Source organism: Perna viridis, chromosome 13, assembly GCF_037379345.1.
Source record: "Perna viridis isolate PV_CMFRI_1.1 ecotype Kerala chromosome 13, ASM3737934v1, whole genome shotgun sequence".
Taxonomy (NCBI): Eukaryota; Metazoa; Mollusca; class Bivalvia; order Mytilida; family Mytilidae; genus Perna; species Perna viridis.
Window position 1 is genome coordinate 30,432,912 of NC_142457.1, and position 21,944 is coordinate 30,454,855.

Genomic DNA, 21,944 nt, shown 5'->3' on the forward strand with positions numbered 1-21,944 from the left:
TTCATCATTGTTGTCTGTAGTGGAATAATGGTTTAAGCTATGGTCAGTTTCGTCATTGTTGTCTGTGGTGAAATAATGGTACTACGCTCTCATCAGTGTTGTCAATGTCGTCTGCGGTGGATTAATGGTATCATCTTGTCGTCAGTTCGTCATTGTCTGTAGTGGATTAATGGTATCATGCTGTCTTAGTTTCATCATTGCTGTCGGCAGTGGAATAATGGTATCATGCTGTGATTAGTTTTGTCATTGTTGTCTGCGGTTGAATAATGGTATCATGTTGTGGTTAGTTTCGTCATTGTTGTCTGCGGTTGAATAATGGTATCATGCTATAGTCAGTTTCATCATTGTTGACTGCGGTGGACTAATGGTATCATGCTGTTGTCATTGTCGTCTGCAGCGGAATAATGGTATCATGCAGTCGTCAGTTTCGTCTTTGTTGCCTGCGATGGACTAATGGTATCATGCTGTTGTCATTGTCGTCTGCAGTGGGATAATGATATCATGCTATAGTCAGTATCGTCATTGTTGTCTGAGGTGGAATAACGGTATTACGCTGTCGTCAGTGGGGGAATAACGGTATCATGATGTCGTCAGTTTCATCATTGTTGTCTGTAGTGGAATAATGGTTTAAGCTATGGTCAGTTTCGTCATTGTTGTCTGTAGTGAAATAATGGTACTACGCTCTCATCAGTGTTGTCAATGTCGTCTGCGGTGGATTAATGGTATCATCTTGTCGTCAGTTCGTCATTGTCTGTAGTGGATTAATGGTATCATGCTGTCTTAGTTTCATCATTGCTGTCGGCAGTGGAATAATGGTATCATGCTGTGGTTAGTTTTGTCATTGTTGTCTGCGGTTGAATAATGGTATCATGTTGTGGTTAGTTTCGTCATTGTTGTCTGCGGTTGAATAATGGTATCATGCTATAGTCAGTTTCATCATTGTTGACTGCGGTGGAATAATGGTATCATGCTGTCTTCAGTTTTGTTATTGTTGTCTTTAGATATTTCATGTTAGTATACATTGAGCTTATCGATTTTCATGAAATTAAACCACTAAAGAAAGCATGGGATTGATTTTAGGGGTTTCAACTTGAACTGATTACGAATGAAGGATCAGAAACAAACATGTTCCTGTTTTGCAGACAATAGCTTGAGTAAAGATGAATGGATCTTATAAATGAACCCCAAGGTGACATACCTATCCTGGAAAGAAAGGCTTTGATTGATTGTTTATTGAGCAATAAAAGGCCAAACAGGGACTTTAGTTTGTGGTCAAGTTCTTTTCCTGTGTAATTGCTATTAAAATTGAGATCTGTATCAAGCTTGGGAAGCGTGTAAAATTTTGGCCCAACTGTTCATCATTAGACCTCTGCATTCTAATCAAGCATTGCCCTGCGAAGCATTTCTTTGGCTTGATATGAAAGTAAGACACAGACCATTTTCTTTTTGAAGGGGGCTCGGATTTAATGTTGAGTTTTTGCTCAGACACGAGAAGTATTTCTTTTTTTCAGCAGCAGCCGTAGTTAAAAATTGTATTTGAATATATGTATTGTAAAGGGATGGTGGAAATATTAAACAGTATTGATATTTTTTTTCGATCAATGACTGAGCAAAAAACTTTTGGCTAAAAATTTGGAGTAATCTTTTTTTTTTCGTAACAAACCAAGTCTCCCCTCAATACAAAAATGTTTTGTGCCTAGCAATTGGTACAAGGAACAGATTAAAGGGAAATCTATTAGACTAAGAAGACAAAATTATCAAAATTTAAAAAAAGGTGGAGTTCTAACCCTTATACCCCACATGGACCTATAGCACGTAAGCTGGGATAACCCCCTTGCATCCCCCATTAATCAACCAACCTATGATTTTCAGGTACCCTTATACCTCCCATTTCCGAATCTTGTTGTCGCCAGGAAATAAACTGAAGCATTTTTTTTTTATATATTTTTTAGCTACTTTTTATACCTCGTTCAGACAAAAATCATTTTTTTTTATTCTACGCACTTCTTCTTTCTTCGTTTTATGCTGCATTGGTGATAAACAATAATCACCTGTCATAATGAAGCGTGATTCTGCTATAAACACAGATTAAAAAAGATTCAGTGCCTAACCTGGATACAGTGTTGGACTTAAGTTTTCCTTGGGTTGTAAAAGAAGTCTTCAAATATTATCATTTTTAATATAAAAAGCGAATTTGAAAGAAGCTAAAAGATGGTCTAAGGGAAGTAACTCAAGGAAGTTTTCACTTCACATCAAATCAAAGTACTCATGTACTGCATCAATTTATATCGATCGTTTGAATTTTTACGCCTCAGACAATCGTAATATTTCAAAAATATGGTATAAAAGAATAGTTTGGGGAACGAATTCAAACGTATCTTAACACTGACAAACTTATTATTCTAAATGGCTATTATCATATTGATATCTTTGATTTATTTTTAAATTAATCATTCTGAATACGACGGGCATTTAAAAAAACGCACACAACAAAATTCACGATGCATCGTGGCAGTGCACTAGTTTGCGTCATATTTGGGTTTGATGCCGGTTTACATAAAACACCTTGATAAATGAACACAAACTCTTTGAAATATTGCATATTGTAATTGAACTACAAGACGTAATACCACCATTTCATGTCTCCATTACTTACTATATTAAATTCAGCTATTTATAAGGCTCATAGTAAATTTTACATGAGTACAGATGGTGCTGCAGGGGTTTCATTATGATGGGAACCCTTTATTTTAACTCTCATAAAAATATCAACATACCTTTGAGTTGCTCATAAAAGTAGACATAAGAGGATGAAAAACTATGACGCGTTGAACAAATCTGTTTTCACCACGCAGATCATTCATCATTGAAATAAACATGTCCTAATATGCATGTCCCTCTAAACTAGCTACATTCCTCAGTTGTTACGCTTTATAGCCCTAGTGCTACAAGTTATCGTATAGACACCTATGTGTCATGTAAAAGCACTTAGTTTCTCGGCACCTAGTTCCAGAGACACACACATTAGATTGATTATTTATAAAGCAATATCAACCCCCCCTCACACACACACACACACACTGACATAATTTCCGGGAAATGCATTTCGAAATTCCTATGCCATTGTCTAAGCAAAGTTTTATTTTTATTTGTCATATCTGGGCTTCTGGTGTCACGAAGCGGTAACCGTAATAAAAATACCCGATACAATGGGTGAAACATCAGGATAGTTTCGGGGGGTTATATGACCCTTTTGTTAAAAGACTGGCAAAATGAGCGGCCCATAATAGCCTGGAACAGGACGTGTATTCCCTGCCTGGAACCTCTTTCTTTATACAAGTTTCTTGTTTGGAACCACTGCCACATTTTTTGTAAATACTTAGTGTGTGGATCCGCCAGAGCCTGCATGAAATCTATGAAAACAGCTCTTCCAATTGGTACTCAGCATATCTCTTTATATTTCATTTCTATGAACGATGCCTATTTATGATCTCGCAGGGTTTTCATTTCTAGTTGAAGTTCAAAAGGTTTATTATGCGTCTACAAGGATTTATATATTTAACACCTTGGCGTCTTTAACTAGAAATAAATCATTTATAGGCAATTTGAATATATCGACAGTGGACGATTGGTTTATTCGGGTAAACGCAAAGAAATACACAGGTACTGATAAGAGGTTAGATGTCAACTACTTTTAATTGAATGATTGTCAATTCAAACCAAATTAATCAGCATATTTAGTTACTAGAAAAAAAGGGCTAGGCTTGTCTTAAAAAAGAGGGTTAGGCTGGTCTAAAAAAAGAGGGTTAGGCTGGTCTTAAAAAAAGGAGGGTAAGGCTGGTGTTAAAAAAAGAAGGGTTAGGCTGGTCCTGAAATAAAAAGGTTAGGCTGGTCTAAAAACAAAGCGTAAGACTAGTCTAAAAAAAGGTTTGGCTGGTCTTAAAAAAGAGGGTCTAAATATATTTTAGAATACTCAAGAGGTCAATCTGGTCTTACATTTGTCTGTAGAAAGGGTGAGTCGAAATCCATTCTGGAAGATTGAAGAGAAGAAATTCTATGGTAGGTCTTAAGTTGCTGAATATACTGATGATGATAAATTGCCATAATCTCAAACAGCCCCATGCACATAGTACTGGAAGATGATATATACACAGTCAAGATGAACATGGAACAATTGAGATGAAAGCAGACTTTGATTCCATGTGACAAATTCTTCAACGCCACTAAAGATACAAATGTCCTGAAAAAGAAGAACAAGAATAAGAACGCTGTACTTCCATGCATAAAATCTGTAACAAATGAACGAATGACCTTAATATCTAATACTAAACACTGTGATCAGTGAACTAATGACCTTAATATTTAACATAGAACACTAATAAATTACGTTGAAATTTTGAGTTTTACATCTAAAACAGAACACTTAAACCTGTCTTAACTGAACCTGAATAACCTGAATACCTGTCTATAACAGACACTTTTCAATATAAAGAACCTTAGTGAAAGCGCTAATATACCCCACACATCCACAAATATGACTCAAATTATAGAGTAATCAAGGGAATTAAGGTTATAGTGGTAATCAAAAGAATGTAATACAGGGACAAAGACCAGACATGGAAAACAGACATACACAACAAAGAACATAAAGTAACTAAAATCATACACACTAAGTAACAAAAGCAAATGAGCAACTCAGACTCCACTAAAAACTGGGAGCATGGACCAAGTGCACCGGTAGGGTAAGTGTACTCTGCTTTTCTAGAAACGCCCGCTGAGTTGCTCATAAAAAGTCAAGTCCGGGGTAGACAAACGAGGAAAGGAAAACTATAACTCGTTGAATAAATCAGTTTTCATGGAGCAGATGGATACACCATAACGATCCACGAGTTCATGATGACGACCATAAAAGTATTTGAAAAGAAAAGAACGTCCAGGGGCCTTAGTTCATAGAAAATCTCAACATAACATAAACTTGATCTGTAATTTATCATGATACATTGTAAACACACATACCAAACATCAGCTCAATATCTGAGAGTTTTGAGAAAACAAGTCCTGAAAACTGTTGATTTAAAAGAAATCGCTAATTCTAAGGCCTGTAATTTTGGAGAAAGTCAGCGGAGCAAAACAAAATCTACAGATACACATCATGGTAGACTTACATACCAAATGCCAGCTCAATATCTGTAATCATTTAGAAAAAAAGTCCCAAAGACTTTCATTTTTGAAAATTTGCTCAGTCCAAGGCAAGTAATTTCGGTAAAAATCAGCAAAACAAAACGTAAACATGATCTATTTATCATGATGGTAGTCTAACATACAAAAAAATCAGCTTAATATCTGCAAGTGTTTAGAAAAAAAAGTCTGGAAGACTGACAGGTAAAAATATCATACCCTTCTCAACTTCATTGCGTATCAATATCATCGTATCTGCTTAACTGTACCAAACAACTGTCTATAAGGAACTAATTTTGAAGTCTAAATTCTGTTTATACACTAAACTAATTAACAAGAGGTATAAAGACTACCTCCAAACTCAACGTAACACAGACAGACAGACTAGCATGAGATACACATGACTAATTAACAAGATGTATTAAAACTACATTCAAACCTAACATGTAACAGACAGACAGACTGCCATGAGATCACTGTACACACTTGACTAATTAATCAAATGTATAAAAAAAAAACAACCTACAAACAATAAGCGTGACAGACAGACACAGGGCTCAAGTTACCTAAGAAAAACAGGGAGAAGTGAATGTGTACGCGCATCTTTTACTGATGCTTTTTAAAATTACACTGTTATATGTTACTTACATGCATACAATATTTGCAAGCATTTTCTTATATTCATTTTCTTTTATCGAAATAAATTACTTTTTAAGCTACATATGTAAGTAACCAAATATTTTGGACAAAATGAAATCAACCTGAATGATCGACTGTATCATATGAATGAAATTGAATTTATAATCTACATGTATACCTCTACTCCTCACCAAATTTATAATCCACATGTATACCTCTAACCCTTACCAAATTTATAATCTACATGTATACCTCTACCCCTTACCAAATTTATAATCTACATGTATACGTTCAACCCTTACCAAATTTATAATCTACATGTATACCTCTAACCCTTACCAAATTTATAATCTACATGTATACCTCTAACCCTTACCAAATTTATTACAGCAAAATTAATAATGATTGAGCAAAGCAAAGCTTCTTGCATTGCAGTACTGTCCTATTTTTTTTGTCTTTTTTAGCAGCTCTGGAATAGAAAATTTCAGGCAGTGACATTCTGTTGGAATTTTCATTTTGTTGTTTTTTTCCTGATCCCACTTAACTCATAATGATTACTTGTTCAAAATATCCAGTCTCTTTATGTAAGTTGATCAAGAGTATTAATAATCATGTAAAAAAAAATATTCTTTAAGAAACGCTTCGGGTCTGTTTCTACCAAATTATCAATTGAGATAAATTTAACTTCAGTCCAAAAGAACCCGCATGACAAATTTGCATGTATCGTAACGAAATGTGAACGATAAAACATGAATTATTGTAGGCTGAAACAAAGAATGGTCATTCCGTATCCTGTCTTATACGTTTGAAACATTTGTTTGTTTGTTTGTTGGGGTCTCTTATACAATCTGGTGCGATTTTATTTTAACACAAATGAAAATTTTGATAATATCATGATGTTCTAATGTAAAATATGCATTAAAATTGTACAGATAACAAAAATACCGGACTCTGATTTTGGGAATGGGAATTTCCGGTTACCCATTTTAGATCTCTTGAAAAGAGAAAATCGAATAAAAATCTTTTTTTTTTCGACAAACATTTAAATAAATATTAAATCTAGCATATTATTTTGTAAATACGTACCAACTTTTAGTTGGAAATATCATGTAATAATGAAGAAATTGACAAAATAGTATTTGGGTACGGGGAAAAGTTGGTACGGGTACGGGTTACACATTTTAGATCATACCTATCGAAAAAGAGATAACTCTGGTCAAAATACAACTAAAAGACGGAGTAAAACCCGATCACGGGTGATGTATGAAAATAAGAGGGCGACTCCATTTCACTTTTGGTGTCGTCTAAGGCGAAGTGAGCGACTCCAGGGCGACTATTTTGCCTGAATCACCCAGTAGCATGAGCTCTGAGACAGACTGACATGATACCACTATTTACATTCAACTATAAACCTGAGGCATCAACATACCACCAAACCTAACATGCAACCGACATACAACCAAACTGACATGAAATCACTGACTGACAGACACGAGATCACTATACATACTAGACAAATTAACAAGAGCCATAGAGCCATAATAATATAAAGTGTGACAGACGGACAGACAAACAGACAAGAAATCACTATACATACTTGACAAATTAACAAGAACCATAGAGGTATAATAACCTAAAGTGCGACAGACAGACAGACACGAGATCACTATGCATACTTGACAAAATAAGAAGAGCCATAGAGGTATAATAACCTAAGGTAAAACAGACAGACAGACACGAAACCACTATATGCACTTGACAAATTAACAAGAGTCATAGCGGTATAATAACTTAAGGTACAACAGACAGACAGACAGACAGACATGAGATCACTATACAAACTTGAGAAACTAACAAGAGCTATAGAGGTATAATAATATAAAGTGTGACAGACAGACACGAAATCACTATATATACTTGACAAATTAACAAGAGCAACAGAGGTATAGTAATCTAACGTGCAACAGACAGACAGACAGACAGACAGACACAAGATCACTAAACATACTTGACAAATTAGCAAGAGACATAGAGGTATAATAACCTAACGTGCAACAGACAGACAGACATGAGATCACAATACATACTTGACAAATTAACAAGAGCCATAGAGGTATATTAAAATAAAGTTCCACAGACAGACAGGAGATCACTGTACATACTTGTGAAATTAACACGAGCCATGGAGGCATAATAACATAAAGTGCGACAGACAGACAGACACGAGATCACTATACATACTTGACAAATTAATAAGAGCCATAAAGTTATAATAATATAAAGTGTGACAGACGGACAGACAGACAGACAAGAAATCACTATGCATACTTGACAAATTAACAAAAGCCATAGAGGTATAATAACCTAACGTGCGACAGAAAGACAGACACGAGATCACTATGCATACTTGACAAAATAAGAAGAGCCATAGAGGTATAATAACCTAAGGTAAAACAGACAGCCAGACAGACAGACACGAGACCACTATATGCACTTGACAAATTAACAAGAGTCATAGCGGTATAATAACCTAAGATACAACAGACTGACAGACAGACAGACAGACATGAGATCACTATACACACTTGACAAATTAACAAGAGCTATAGAGGTATAAAAACTAAATGGACCTCCAAAAATAACAGATCTCTCTGAAAATTTCTGCACATGCAAAATTTATCATGCTGAACTACACCAACAAATTTGACCTAAACCTGATTGACATCAGAATCTTGGTCTCAAAGGAAAAGATTAAAAAAAAGAGTAACAGATAGCAGAGGAGGAAGACGAATGATGACAAACGCCATGTGATGACATAAGCTCACATGATATAGGTAAGCTAAAAGTATGTCCTTTTCAGGCAAATATCATACCAAATTTTGTTTGGAAACCATACAACAAAAAGATTTCAAGAAGTGAGCAGATGGTAATACCCACCACAACAATGGCATAACTGATCTGACAGGAAGTTGCAATGTTAGAAATGCTGACCGGTTCAAGAAAAGTCCTTTCCATGGTGAAAAGGTACTAGTTTTGTAAATAAATAACTAAATGAACACCTTTGCAAAATGTTTATAAATAAAGGAGGTAGACCTAGGGTAAGGGACATCTCATGAAATCAGTGATATGTTGGTATTATATTCAATTTCACCAAAGCATTTCCTGCCTTTGTTTGAAGCAGAATAAAATGAATCCAAGTTAATTAGATGCTTACATAAGATTGATGTAAAATGCTGAATACAAACGTTCCAAAGATTTTTAAGAGTTGTGTCCCTTACTCTAGGTCTACCTCCTTAAACCAAAGTACTTCTAAAATTTGTAAATCATTACCTGGCATCTTCCTTTCTGCTCTTTTTTATAGAGTACAAATTTGTAAGGTAAAACATGTTCATCCCGGGGGGTTAAGTTTCAAGTGTGAAAGGTCCAGGACTTTTTTGCATACTCAATGAAGGGTCAACCTATAAAGAAAATCAATACCAGCCATTGAAAAGTATCATACATTCATGACCTAAATAAATGGTATATCAATGATCCTGCCTCGGAAATTGAGGGTATAAAACTAGTGCTTATTTGAACACTGCCTCCCAATGCATATACAATCCTACATATACATGTACTAACTACCTTGGACAAATGTCTTTTAAAACATGTAACTCAAGAGAAACTTGAATCTTTTAAACACATAAATCTTTGGATAATAGTAATGATAATACAATACCATCATTGGTAACAGTGTTAAGGTACACATCATATTTCGTGTTTAAAACAACACTGAAGCGTTAACATGACAGGACCATAGTCATGTCAGGCATATAACCATTGACAAATCAACAGATTTTTATCACTCATTAATGTCAATTTAAAGCTTTTCTATAATGACAAAGAGACTTAATACTTAATTACTCTAAAAAATATGGACAAGAATGGAGAAATTGTAATTTATATAGATATTTCAAAAATATTATTAAATGCTTCTAACATTATACATACAGCTTTCTCTATGATTTGACTGTTTGGTCCACTATATGATATGAACTAGTGATGTGATTTGTTATTGTGATTGGTTGTTATGTGATTGCAATACACTGTCAATAAAATCTGATTGGTAAAAAAATGACTATCCGTCTTTGGCTGGAAATTAAACACCTAAATACATTAGACTTACAAAGAATACCATTCAGCTGGTTGTAAATGTTCACTGATCCAGAGGGCAGCCAAGTAACCTAAGTCTGTTCCTGTTGCTAAGAAATCCAATAAAAAAGCTTAAAAAGGAAGAACATGTCATAAAACATAACTGCATTAAGTTAAACAGTTTATCAAAGTATTAGAGTGGATTAACAATGTATTTGCACATATGTACATGTATGTGCACAATTTTCATATCATTTAGAGTACTATCCCTAAAACATGTTAATTAAGTTATTTCCAAGAACAGAAATTATGCACTTGAACTGGTATTATACTTTATATAAGTTACAAAGTACAATGGGAACATATCAGAACAATATACATGTATAGATATCCCATTTAAAAAAAACTCTGTCAAATTTAAGGGGAGATAACTCTTAAATGCATTCGATAGGGGAAATAACTAACATTCATTGAAATGCAATTACAACTTATATACCTGCTGATCAAACCTTCAAGGTCACAGGCAACTGTTCATAGTGCGAGACATATCATAATCAAGTGATCTACTCCGCACACACTAAATACTAAAAGCCTATATCAAAAGAGAAAATAAGTTACAGCTCTGACCTGAGGTTGTCACCTAAATATAGGAATTTGACCTTCAGGCTCACATCATAGGCCACTATTCATTTCGCACAACACATTATCTTTAGGTGATCTACCCAAATACCAAATATCAAAAGCCCACATTGAAATACAAAAGTTACAGCCTGGACATGAGTTTGTCACCAAAAAAAAAAGAAATATGACCTTGAGGTCAAAGTTCAAGGTCATAGACCACTATCCACAGTATGCCACAAAAAAGTTACAACCTGAACACGAGTTTGTAACCGACAGATGCAGATACAGACAGACGGACAGAGTAATCAGTACATGTGGACCACCACTTTTTGTTGCAGGACCCTAATCAAAGTGATATTAGAGTCATGTGACTTAACTGTCATTCTACGAGAAAACAAGAAATTGAAAATTTTAATTTCTGCAGTATTCGCAAACCCCAAAAGTGTGATAGATTTAAAAGTATATGTGTTTGAAAAGATAAAAATTTGAAATCGGACAAAAATATCAAATTTTACAGTTTTTACAGTATACAGACTTTCACCACATTCTTTTCACGGCAGCAAATTTTCAACATTTTAAGCAGTATCTCCATCAAAATGATCATTTTGGTTAACATAAACACTCACCATGTACTTTACAGCACTATTTGTTAAGAGATAGCCTGAATAAATGAAAAAAAGGAAATTTATATCTGTCATGAGACAAAAATTAAAGGTAGAATTTGAAAAATTGACCTACACACCAACTTCAACTGAAAATTTGACAATTTATTATAAACAGGCTTTCCTAGAACTGCATTTAAAGTAAAAGTATACTATAACAAAGGATATTAATACAAAGTTAAGTCCTAACTATAAAAAACTGGGACTAAAAACTTCAATTTCATATAAGAGGGTACTGGCTGTCAAATTGCACTCTAAAACATTATGCGAACAAAGTTGTTTAGCTCACCAGGAGTTGAAAAAACAGACTTGGCATACACAATGACTAATAAATCTACATACTGCCAGCCTGCAAAGTAATTTTAGGCAGAAAATGACACATTTAAACCTAAACTTGAGAAAAATACCGCAAAATTTGAAATATGACCTTGAGATTAAATTTCACATCATAGGCCACTATCCATTTCACACAACACATTATATTTAGGTGATCTACCCAAATACCAAATATCAAAAGCCCACATTAGAATACAAAAGTTACAGCCTGGACATGACTTTGTCACCAAAAAAAGGAATATGACCTTGAGGTCAAAGTTCAAGGTCAAATGCCACTATCCATAGTATGCCACAAAATATTTACAACCTGAGCACGAGTTTTTACAGACAGATGCTAGAACAGACAGACGGACAGAGTGATCAATACAAGTCGACCACCACTTTTCGTTGCAGGACCTTAATCAAAGTGATAGCAGAGTCATGTGTCTTAACAAAACAGAAAACAATCATGTTGAATTGTGCATTTAAGGAGCATAAAATGAAAAGTCACGTTGTGATGGTACATGTATCTTAATGCATGTGGCATTTCCCACAAAAGCCCCAAGAGGCAGGAGTTGAATTTTACTTAAGAAATTGGCTTGAATGGACAATTTTGTAAGCATTTCATATTCCTTGAGTATTCAGCCTATACAAGTCTTTCCATGTATTGTGTTGTGTTTGTCTATACTAAAGCAGACTGAAGGGTGGGAGGAAAATGAGGCAAGAAGGGAAAAATTAGTCAGAATAAACCTTCCACAAGGCTAGAAAAACCCCGAGAAGGCATGCACTGTCCAACAGCAGACCTTATTCTGGTGTGGGACTCATACCATTCCAACAAGATAACCAGAACTTCTTCACTATTCTATCAGGCCTAAATACATTTGTGTAGCAAGCAAGATCTTCTACACATTCTAAAAAGCAAGCCAAATCATTTACATCGTTAAAACAAGCTATCCAGGTCATTTTTACTGTTCCAACAAGCTAACAATGTCTTCCACACCATTCAAACAAGCTATCCATGTCATTTCTGTTCAAACAAGCTATCCATGCCATTTCTGTTGAAACAAGCTATCCATGCCATTTCTGTTCAAACAAGCCAGCAGGTCATTAACATCATTCCGACAAGCTAGCCAGATCTTCTACACCATTCAAAAAAGATAGCCAAGTCATTGTTATCATCCCAAAAAGCCAGGTCATTTATATAGTTCTAACGAGCTTTAGCAAGGTCATTTATGACATTCTAACAAATAAGACATGTCATTTACACCGTTTCAACAACCCAACTATCGGGTAACTAAACCGTTCAAATAAGCTAGCCCGGTCACTTAAACCGTTCAAATAAGCTAGCCAGGTCACTTAAACCATTCAAATAAGCTAGCCAGGTCACTTAAACCATTCAAATAAGCTAGCCAGATCTCACTTAAACCGTTCAAATAAGCTAGCCAGGTCTCATTAATCCGTTCAAATCAGCTAGCCAGGTCACTAAAACCGTTCAAATAAGCAAGTCAGGTTACTTCTACTCCCTCTGGCAATGTTACTTAAAATATAATATAGTTGATATGGTTAACTAAGATGAGCTATGTTCAGAAAATTATACATTATATGTTTCACTCCTTGAAACGTTTACATTTCACATTTTAACGTTCAATCATTGTTTTTCACTTTCTGTACTGTATGTTGTTTTCAATATAGATTATAAATAGTTTCTTTTTCTATTGTTGCAAGGATAAAATATACATGTACGTGTAAATGTTGTCTTTTACAGTTTGGGATTTTAAAACAAAAATAGATCAAGACAGATATGTCCAAATTTCTTTCAACAGGAAGTGGGTGTCCAACAGGTTAAACAGGAAGTGGATGTCCCACAGACCTGAAATCAGATCCTACACCTGATGCTGGATACCAAGTATCAAGTGTTAGTGTTACAAAAATCATTTCCCCGCCCTTACTACCAACATTCACTATACTATAACTATTTTTACTATGTGATATTCAGCCAAAAATCAAATACATTAGGTCAGGCCACTCCTTAATAATTTCGTTGTCTCTTTTTTTAATTTCTGCCACACCACCAATTTATATTCACAGGTATATATGGATATTAACCAACATTTTTTTCCAGTTTGAAGACATTTCTACATACTCCATTGAGAGAAACTTTCCATGGTTTGTCAGTAGTCCTAATGTTTGATAATTCAAAGTTTGTAGTTCAAAAAGCTGGAAGGTCTGATATTCTAAAATATCATCAGCACTTTATTTAAAAAGAAATCACTAAATAATTTGTGTTATAATGCATATTTGTTAACTAAGTCAGGAGCAATAAAGCAAATTCATACAAAAAATGATATTCTTACAGCAGCTAGACTACAAAATGTAGGTACATGTGTACTTAACAAAGTAATTTGTCATAAAAGTCCATTGCCTACTTCAATCATGCTTGATAAATGTTCTATAAAGGTTACATCAAATTCAAATTTCAAGAATGCATTCATTGTCCTGTATTTAAGTTACTTTAAAACTTTGGACCATGATATTGTTTTTGTTACATGTATTTAAGTAGCAGTCTTTCTAAGAATCATGAAAATTCCACATGTGATATACTGTACACCCTCAAAAGCTACAATTTTTATTTTTGATTTTAAGTTGCATCACAAGTCTTACATGTACATGTATAGAAATTTGTCAAAGAATCCATCATACAGATACTTGACAAACTTTCGTCCAAACAATACACAACATTGGGATTCATTTAAGCTTCAGAAATAGTAAAAATGCAGGCTACACAAAATGTTTAATAGACTTCTAAGAATTTTAATAATACCTTACAAACAGTAGACCTTACTCAGAATTGTATAAATATTTGGAGCCCTTTTCCATCCGCCACTTATTGCAGCTGATGGAAAATTCCTTAACTACATATGTAACTTGACACAATGGCATGAAGTCTAATATGTCAAAAAGGGAACCTGATACTTTTGAGTCAGACTTTGCTCGCATATTCCTGATAAAGTCATTGCCCTCTTCATATTAACTTATTGGCCTTTGCCTTTTAGTCCTTCTGAATAATGGACTGTCAAGCCAAAACTTATACTCTTGATTTGAACAATGTACTACTCACACTACTTCGGTTGTGAGGTACATGTAGCTAAAATAATTATGCCCTCTATTTTTTTGTTGTTGTAGAAAAACATGGCTTCTGAATGTTTACAAATATGTAGCAGTCTTTGTAAGAATCATACAAATTCTGTAAAATATGATATACCCCACAAAATCTGAAAAATGTGATACAATTCAAAAAAGGCTACATATTTTTATTTTTGTTATTCAATTGCTTTATATGTCTATATGATGGAATGAATAATTATTAATTCCAATCTGTCTGCTCTTAGTAGATAATTCACATTGAATATCCAACAGTTTCTATTGTATGTTACTGTCATTTACAGAGTTATCTCCCATAACTTTAAATTGTACAGTTTATTCTACATAATTTTTATCTTCTAAGAGCATGGTTTATATGAAAAACCACATGTTAATAATTGATTTCTGTTAATTATAACACATTAATTAAAATATCAAAAAAGAAAAGATGTAGGCTTTCCAACCATGCATCACATTTTGCATGGATCTTATCAGGAGTGCTACTTTAATGTTTCACCTTATAGGCGCGTTGTAAAACCTAGATTTAACCAACCATTTAATTTGAAATGCCTGAGTATACCAACTCTAAGTCAGGACCATTGCAGTGTCAGAGTTTCTTTTACATTGACTTGATTATGGATACTAATGCCCCCAATTCGACCCTCGTTTTCCCCATTATTGAACGTGTTGTTTTAATCCCTTTGTAGATCCGGCGCTGGGGATTTGTGGTGGTCAAAAAAAAAAATATCTCCAGCGCCGAATCCCTAAAGTTTACTAAATGGATCAGGACAAGAAGTGTCTTGTGTCTCTTAAAAAGTTAAATGGAGGAGGGTGTAATTTTGACCGATAAGATTTTAAGTGTGTAAATATTACTAGATGAGAAGTAAACAAATAATTGAGACAACTTAAAATGTTAATCACCTGTAATCAATTACTACAGACAGTCAACAGCAAGGTCGTCTGCTTTTCTCACCCAACACCGGCAACGCAGACGGAACTACTTATAAGTAACGACCCGAGAATACCTGGAGCGAAGAGTCTTACTAAAAGGCGTCAGGGCGCGCCTGAGAGCGTCTGGATCAATAAAAATAAACGAGAATAATTGGAAGAAAAACAATTACTCTAAATGTTTTGAGGTCCTCAATAGAAGACAATTATACGACCTTGTACATGTATATAATGTCAAAAAACTTTCACGACAGATCTAGTTGTCATCGTCTTATTTATTAAAGACACTTAAAACGGGCGACCATATGGTACTATTCCATTATATTAAAGCTTCGATTGACGTCCCAAAAAGTTTTATTTTAAAAAAATCGTGCTTCACAATTCCTAATTGCAAATACGACGAAGTTATGCTCGACAAAAAACAATTTGTTCCCCTGGTGAGTATCGAACACAGGACCTTCAGATCGCACTTATGAAATTGATTATGAGACTGACAGCTTTTTTTTCATTTACCATACAAAACTATAAAGCATACAATACAATAAAAACGGAATCGGACAATCTCCGAAATTCACAGACCTTACTATTAGATACTATAATGTCATAACCTATCTTATACACGTTTGAAGGATTCCATCATTTATGTATTTAATCCTTATTCACTTGTATAATATTGAATCTTGGGAGCAGCAATTATCGGCGCCATATACTGGTTTCTAGAGAAAACTAACAAAATGAAAGGAAAGCCATAAAAGTTGCTAATATATTGTTGCCTGTATAAAAAATTGTAGCATGCATAATTTTGAGTGTAAACATTACATGTATTTAATGCAGTATCAAAACTTAAAAAATACGGTACGTTACTCGAGGTAATTCGAGAAACAAAAACTGTAGCAACGGGTTTCAAATGATAGCGGACACTGAAAGTCGTATTTCATGCATTTTGAAAACTATAATAGATATATATGTAATTAAAAGATTTAACAGGACACTTTTGTTATCGTTGCATGGAAAATGTAGCTTTTTCATCAATTTGATATCATGGATTTTTACCCTTAGAACAATTAAGATATGGTTTCACAACGAATCATGGAGCATATTCTATAGTTGAAAGGCGAAATAGAAACTGCAATATACGAGTTGAAAGAGAGTATTAGAATGTCGAAGACACAACTTAAATTCCGGTGGACCAGACTAGCACGTTTCTCTTCATATTACGTACAATCCGTTAATGCATCAAATCTATACCTCTGTATCATCAAGCATTCTTTGATAACCTTAGCCATAGTCACTATAGATCAGATGTGTTTTATGTAGTACATGTAGTTCATACGCTAAAGCAAAAGTCTTAGAGCTATCCACAAACGGTCTAGAGCTAGTCAAACAATATGTTCATGTGAAAGAGTACCCGTCCTTCTAAAAGGGACAACCAGTTCAAATGTCCACTTGGTGTAGGTAAAAAATTAAGTAAAAATATTAATTTTGTTTCTATAATTTCCTCAGTAGTTGGAAGTATGAACGAAATGAAAGCAAAGTTTTTTTTCTGATTGCATATACTCGTAAAATATCTGTCGAATTTTAAGATAAACGTGTATTTACGGTTTCAACGGGAAAAAATCTACATGATAGTCAAAACATTTCAGCGAAGCAAAAAAAAAAACGCACTTCATCGTAGTGGCAAACGCATTTCCGCGTTGCTATTGGCTATCTTCTCTCACCATCGCAGTTCAGCGTGATCATAAACGCACTTTGGCGTACAACCATCTCACTTCGGCGCGACCATCGTACTTCCGTGACCCATCGCTGTTCCGAGTCTTACATATTTAATGGTGTTATTATTAACCATCCCTGGTGCAAATGTAAACAAAATATGGAAAACTTCATTTGTGCCGTGTTTGAAATATTACAACACAGCACTGAAAATGTTATATATAATTTAAGTAACATCGAAATAACCACTTTTAAAACCCAATCTAAATACGTATTAACCATAATGGAGGTACACAACAAAACAAGCCAAGCCATTTTCACATGTAATCCCAGAAAACACACAACTTTGTGCCAACGTTGGGGATTGGTCATGACAACATAATATCGTGAAAATACGTCGTCACAACGTTCACAACACAAGCCAAACCAAGTTATTTTCACATGTAATCTCAGCAAACACACAACGTCTTGCCGACGTTTGCGATTGGTCGTGACAACGTAATGTCGAAAAAATACGTCGCACAACGTACACAGCAACACAAACCAAACCAAGTTATTTTCATATGTAATCCCAGCAAACACAGAACGTTTTGCCGACGTTTGCGATTGGTCGTGACAACGTCATATCGTAAAAATACGTTGTCACAACGTACACAACATCACAAGCCAAACCAAGTTATTTTCACATGTAATAGCCCGAAGAAGTTTACTGAATTAAGTTTGATAACAACAGAAGGATTTTCCATGTTTCCACAGTTTTATGTACTCATTCGTGACATTGTATGCATAAGTATCTTTGCATTCATTTAATTAGTAAGAGGGAAAATAAAGATAGTACACTCTCCCAAATACATGCTTTGATATCAGTCAATACAATTAAAATATAATGCATGTACTTTTTACTATTTACGTCATTTGTAAGTGTTCATACTATTGTAAGTGTGATTTTAAAGTCATCCATTTTGTTTACTGTACACTGTGAAGATGAAAGACAACGACTGCCAATCTACAAAAGGCAACTAAGTACATCACCATCTGTCCGCACCAGACCTGGTCAAACCTAACGATAGGTGGCAAGCCCCTCTCTACCGAACAGTTAATACTTCTGCATTGTGTACTTAAATAAGCGTAAAATATCCAAGTTTTTACCTTTAAAAACTAAAATATTCCTAACTTTAAAAATACACAAAAGTTCAAAAACTTAATATTTATAGTTTTGAAAAGACCTCAAGAAGCCAAAATATACCAGTTCGTCATAATTTATTATGTTTCCAATATCAGGTGTGACATTAATAAATATGTTATGTGATAAATCTTTCAGATAATCATGTACTGGTTTTAATTTCGTACAAAAAAAAAATAAACAGTTGTGCTAAATCCTCAGTACAATTCCCACACGCTTTACATGTATTCGTATCTACCTGACTAAATTTGGACTTAGCAAGTATGAAAATTGCTCTATTAACCAGCCTATAGATCTGAACAAAGTCCCACCTGATTGGCTACTGAGTACACGTGTCTAAAACTGATTGACGGAAATTTCTCCGCCCACTTAACTTCAGAGGTCGGGTTTCAAAGAAGGTAGACATGACGAGTTAGTAAATTTGTTTTGTTAACGCCGATAATATTCTGCCTACTGGAATTTCTGAATTATTTGCAAAGTAAAGTATTATATGTGGAACGCAAGTAGCATTGACTGGATGTTTATCTCGGAACAATGTTTTCCATTCATCAGGAATACAACGCAAATATCTTGTTAAAAGCGGAGTCTATTTTGAGTGTTTTTTTTTCGTCTGGAAATCTACGTTGAATAATTTCTACTATCGCAGAAGTGAAAAATCCTGGAATGAATTCATAACACATATCCTTAATTTGAATTAAACCAGCTTGTGAAAAGACGTCAAAAACGAGTATCTTACCGTCGTGTGTTATATTTGGATTACAAAAAAATCGGGTTACTGTAGGCATGTTGAACTTTAATTTGAATTTACCGGGTAATGTAAGATCTCGTTTCAACCAGAAAAATAAAGTAGTTTTTATTTTCTTAAACTTATCTCTCCAGTTAGGTCGTCACACGCATTTCGATTTTCTATGGAAGCGGAAATCCGCCATAATTATGTTAACGCGCTTCTTTTAATTTTGTTACTAGCTCATTTGTTCTCTGTATTTTCTTTCTTTGCTAATCGAAGATTGTTTAAATGTTAATTCGTGGACTGCAGTTTTAGCACTGTAACTTGCAGTTTGTACATATCTTTCTTTGCTTAATGTCGTTTCTTTTTTCTGTTACGTTTTTCTTTTATATTTCAACAATTATTAATTTTTAAAATACTTCTTCTAACCCTGAAAGTCGTAGTTTTTCACTATCTTTTTTTGTTGAAAGTCTTAAAGAAGTTGGAGGTATTTTTCTATATAGAATTTTAATCAGTGTCACAACAGTAGTTTTATGAGCAGAAATCTAGTCAGGTCGAACTACATATAAATGCTTTTTGTAATCTGCCTGAATTGGATTAACGATCTATAATCACCATTATTTGGCTCGTAAAACTTTCACACCTTCTTAATCTAGTTTATCATTAATCATGCAGGTAGATGGATTTTGGACCACTTTGATGGACTCTATGATCCACACTTTGGTAAAACAGAAATATATGAGAGCTATAATTTTATTTTGAAACAAGAGAATGAATGGCAGGAACTTGCCCTTGAACATGATTGTTCTTGGTTACCACTTTTTACAAAACTTTGAAAACTATGAGATTCTAAAAGGCTTGTCTAGGTAACAACATGTATCACCTAAAACGAGTTTTCTAGAGCAGCTCTTTCGAGTGACGATCAGTTATTCCTAAAAGAATCATTGCACCTTCGACATAATAGAATACATAAAAAAGAACCTCAAATCTATGAATGGTCTTCCTTAAATCAAGCGAAGCATGAGTTAGGGGATGAACAATGTGATGTAAGGCTGAGGAAAATTTATCAGAGACACCTCACGTACAGGAAAAAAGTTGTCTCTCCTCCCAAAATCATCAATTCCCTCCAGCAGTAAGTAGTCATCATGCACATGCACAGTAACCTAATCACTCCTGTACCAACCCAGGGTGCTTTTATTCTTCTAGGTAGAAGTGGTAAGTATTGTGTCACAACAGTTCCCAATGAATCATGTGATCTACAACAACATGCTTCCATATCCTAACAGCAAATCTCCGCAGAGGGTATGAACCTGTTGAAACAAATAACCTTTGTCAGTCTTCACCTACTAGCAAATACATCAGAAAGAGAACAAGTAAAAATCTACTCCGGTATCAGGAAAAAAGTTACAATTTAATTTAGAGACAATCCAGGAAGTTGACACTCTGAATGAAACACGTACATATATAGATGTCCATTTACCACATTCTTAACTTAACCTACATATGAAAGAAGGAAACTCGATTACAACGAACAATATATCCAGGTAGACATTTTAACACAAAGCATAGCTTGAGTAAAAACTTTAAGACATGCATTCAATTTTAACAAAACAGTTTCCACAGAAATCTGGTTTTTAAGATACTTGCCTGGCACTACTCGGCTTCTCGTCAAAATCCCAGAAATCCATAAACAATCTACAATTCAGTTGATTGCGGTTTATATGCGATTACAAACATGGTTGAATTCTGTATACGTGGTTTTATTGGGGTCTTCATATTCAGCACGAGGAAATATATATGAAAGACCATTTGATTTCATGTTTGGAAAAGGGAGAATTATGAATGTTTCCTGAATCACTAATGGGTCAAGTAGGTATGGTTCTAAATCTACAAAGACAAATAATATTTTTGTCATCTAAAATTCTGAAATAATGGTAAAATAAAAAAAAACTGCAACTGTAGAAATGAATTGTAATTGTGCTAAGGCCCATGGTATTTAGTATATGGTAGGTTGTGACTATAAAAATGGAGTCAAGAGCTGTAGTGTTTGGAGACACAAATCTTGTTCAGATCTATGCTACGCATATTGCATTAGTCAAATACCATAATGCTATGGTACAGAGGACAAATTCAATACAATTTGCATAGATACATAATATGCATAAGAAATTAGTGTGCATGTATTGGAAGAAATAGTATTAAGTCACATTCATGATGAATTTATATATATATATATATATAGGACTAGGTACAATAAGGGCCGTTTTTGGCCCCCTCTTCAAATAACTTCATATATTCTATGTTAAAACGCAGGGTATAGTAGCCTTGCAAAATGACAATTTTTTCTTGTTTATGAAAATCGTTGGTTGCCTAGCAACGGATTTTAATGTATACCATGACACTTGGGGAAACCCTTCTTAATTTCAGATATTGGCCAATATCAATGGATTACGTCCTGCTATGAGAATATATGGAAACTACTTTAATTTTGAGTAATTAATTGGATTTTGTAAACGACATTTAAAACAGAGAATCAACTTTTTCCCTCGAAAACCCATTTGTTTTGCATAGCAACTATTCATTTTCATGGCAACCAACTATCATTTCTGTCATGTTGCCTATATATTTTTATTGCGTGTCAAACAATGTATTTTTATTACACCAGTTATACTAAAATAATATAATAATA